General features: G+C 40.8%; 1 non-coding gene across 1 annotated transcript; it reads left to right on the forward strand.

The window, feature by feature from the left end:
- Window positions 1-3,341: 3,341 nt before the first annotated feature.
- On the forward strand, window positions 3,342-3,447 carry LOC149829560 (small nucleolar RNA R71). The gene has a single exon (XR_016433980.1). It is a non-coding gene; the product is annotated as a small nucleolar RNA R71 (small nucleolar RNA).
- Window positions 3,448-3,767: the final 320 nt, after the last annotated feature.

Genomic DNA, 3,767 nt, shown 5'->3' on the forward strand with positions numbered 1-3,767 from the left:
CAACCCCTGGGTTACCCCAGTGGACGAGTAAGGTCTCGTGAGGGTTTACAGTGATGCTACCCACAAACATCTCTGTCATGTATGCAAAATATTACACATCCTCATAAGCAGTAGGTAATTAAAGACTTTGTTTTCACAAATATTTCATGTTACAAAAAAAATCAAGACATAATTAGAGTCTTTTATATACCACCACAGAAAAAGAATTTCTTTCACTTTTCTAAATATCACAATTATTTATGTTTTATTCTTAGAAAATCCAATAAAAACAAGTTATCATTTACTTATCCTCACTCATATGTTTTCTGCACAGGTTTTCTCAATCACTTCTAAGCACTGAACTTTTCTTTCTTTTTAAGCTATTTTCTCTCTTTTTTTTTCATTTTTCACGCTTTTTCTTTTTGCGCACTTATTCTTCTCTTATAGCTTGCGTGTGGTCTGTTTTATGCCTTGTGCAATGTCAATATCTTCTATACTTTTTCAATGCATACCAAAAGATATCAACTAAGACATAAAAGTGACTTCCTTCATTCACCTTTATAACATGAGAGTCAAACATTTCAACTTGTATATGTTCTCAGTTACTTAGGATCACGAAGTTTTCCACTCTCCTTTTCGAAAATGGAATTAAAAGTTTCAACTTACATCTAAGTTCCATCTACTAAGGATTGTGGAATTATCCAAACAACCTAACGCATGCTATTTTTCACTTTTTGAGCTCTTTTTTACGCTTTTGTTCATTTGCTTAGTTTTTCAAAAATAGAACTGTGCATATTCATATTTATGATTCAAAATAAATTCTAACATGTATCTATCATCATTTCTTTGAAATCCGCATAAACAACCATAATTTTTAGATCTATGTCAGAAAATTTTTTCATGGGGCTTAAAAATCCTCTAAAAACATCAGATTTGAAATAACATTCATATAAGTTCAAACTCTTTCTTTAAAAATCTACTTTTCATGAGAGATGTGTAAACATGTGCAAGAACGTAAACAGAAATATCCAGGTGTGCAAACTACACCCTCCCCCATGCTTGAATGACACTGTCCCAGTGGCACTCCCCCATGCTTATATGAAACTAAGTGAATGCACATGAGAGAAATAAATGAGGGAAAAGAGTAGAATGACCTGACATGAATTAAAAATACACATTCTATGAATATAATGAATGCAATGTATACATGACAAAACATGAAAACCATGAATGAAACAAAAAGAACATGAAAAACTCATGAAGAAAACTAAAAAGTAAAAACAAAATAAAATCTATAAATTCTAAGCAAATCTAATAATATACAAGATATGGGTTGCCTCCCATAAAGCGCTAAGTTTCACGTCCCCAGCCTGACGGATCCCTGGAAAAATCCTTCATCGTCCATGACATCAATGGACATGAAGTCAGGCTCAACCGGGCTCTATATGAAAAATAGTGTCATATGTGACACTGCGCACTATGTTCTCATCCTGTCTACCTCTAATTGGCTCGAAGTGCCCGATCCAATTCAACTCACCTATCTGATTTTTAAGTAATGCTAGGTGATCCTCTTCTAGTGAATCCTTATCCTCCTCATGAGGTGGATCACTCAATAACCAAGCATATTCTGCTTCTACGAGGTCTTGAATGACATCAACCTCGAAAGAAGCCTCCTCAACAGCAGGCCCCATAGCAGCACAAAAAATGTTTAGCCGCATCTTCCTATTTCCGAATGACACATCCATCGCACCAGTGTGGCAATTGATGCACGCATTGGCGGTAGCTAGGAAGGGGCGACCGAGAATAATAGGAGTCTACTGTGGGCTATCAACTCCCTCCATATCTAATATCACGAAGTCGACAGGGAAATAACAATCCTCCACCTTGACTAAAACATCTTCAAGTATCCCTCTTGGGACCTTGATAGATCTATCTACGAGCTGAAGAGTCATAGGTGTAGGTTTCATCTCTTTTAATCCAAATTGGTCATAAAAGAAACCCGGCAAGATGTTAACACTTGCCCCAAGGTCGAGCAATGCACGCCCAACAGTGATGTTTCCTATGACACATGAGATGATAGGAGTCCCTGGGTCCTTGAGCTTAGGTGGGGTTAGATGTTGCAATACTGCGCTCACCTGCCCAGTTAAATAAATCTTTTTCTGCACATGGGACATCGACTTCCTTTTCTGCGTACAAAGTTCTTTGAGGAACTTTGCATATGCAGGGACCTGTTGGATGGCATCAAGTAAGGGAAAATTTATCTGAACGTGCTTGAATATCTCAAGCATCCCTTGCATGTTCACTCCAGCCTTACCTAATGCTCTCGGCCTTTCTAACGCCTCAGGAAAGGGGGCTTTGGGAATGTAGGATGGTGAAGGCTCCGATGGAAGAACCTTCTCGCTTTCCTGAGGTAAAACCTTAGGGACAGACTGCTTCTCACTTATCTTCTCTTTTTCTTCTGCAGCCTCCCTCGCTTGGTACTGCTTCCCACTCCTAAGGGTTACAACTTGAGCTTGCTCTTTATGGGCATTGGTCATATGCAAGCTACGCATGGGTTCCTTTCCCTTAGGGTTGACAATAGGCTGGCTAGGCAGTGTCCCCTCACTTTGCCTGCTAAGCGCCTCGGCGAGCTGCCCCATTTGAGTCTCTAATTTTGCAATAGACTGATTATGCGAGCTCAAATTCGCTTTAATATCAGAAAATGCTTGTAGCATCTTGTCCTCGAAGGACTGACTATGCGAAGGCTCATGAGACTGGGGATGAGTATAAACAGGTTGGGCTGGGGGATAACTGGATCTCTGAAATCCAGGCGCATAACCGCCTTGACTGGGTTGACTCTGGGAAGGGTTAGGGGGTTGGATCTGTGAGTTGCGCCATGAAAAATTGAGATGGTTTCGCCAACCCGGGTTATAAGTGTTGGAAAATGGATTGGGTGCGGGCCTAGCGAAGTTTTGAGCCATCTGAGCTTGCTCTTGGACAAACTCAGGGTACTGTGGCGCAACTGAGCACTGAAAAATATGGTGTGCAGGACTCGCACACAACGCGCACACCTGCATGGCAGGAGAGGGACCCAACAAAAATTGATCTAATTTATGGGACAGTTGGTCTACCTTGTTGCTCAACTCAAGGTTTATCCCTATTTCAAAAATACCTGTCTTCTTAGTACTATCCTGTGCAGGTGCAGCCCTATCGAACCGTGAGGCTGTCGTATGGTGCATCGAATTCTCGCTCAATGTCTCAAAAGCGACCATGCTTCATCCTCACTTTTGAGCATAAATGTGCCCCCACACGCGGCATCCACCATTTGACGGTTCTTTTCAGTAAGTCCGTCATAGAAATATTGCACCAGTTGCCAGCGAGACACCTGGTGGTGGGGACACTTGCAGAGAAGATCTTTCAATCTCTCCCATGACTCATAAAACTGTTCTCCCTTAATTTGGGAAAAACTGGTTATCGTTTTACGAAACTGGTTCGTTTTACCAATTGGGAAATATTTCTTTAAAAATTCTCTTTTCATATGTTCCCAAGTGGTAATTCGAACAGTATCTAATGATTTTAACCAACTCTTCGCTTTGTCCTTCAGAGAGAAGGGGAACAGGGTCAACCTCATCGCATCATCTCCAAAGTTGTTGATTCGCACTGTCGAGCAAATCTCTAGAAATTCATCGAGATGACGATATGAGTCTTCATTACTAAGGCCATAAAATGAAGGTAGCATCTGGATCACACTGGCCTTTATCTCAAAATGGTTTGCTCCTACATCAGGTCTTGTGATACAGGAGGCGGGA

The sequence above is a fragment of the Nuphar pumila genome, chromosome 8 (assembly GCF_984573655.1).
Source record: "Nuphar pumila chromosome 8, dmNupPumi1.hap1.1, whole genome shotgun sequence".
In the NCBI taxonomy this organism is placed as follows: Eukaryota; Viridiplantae; Streptophyta; class Magnoliopsida; order Nymphaeales; family Nymphaeaceae; genus Nuphar; species Nuphar pumila.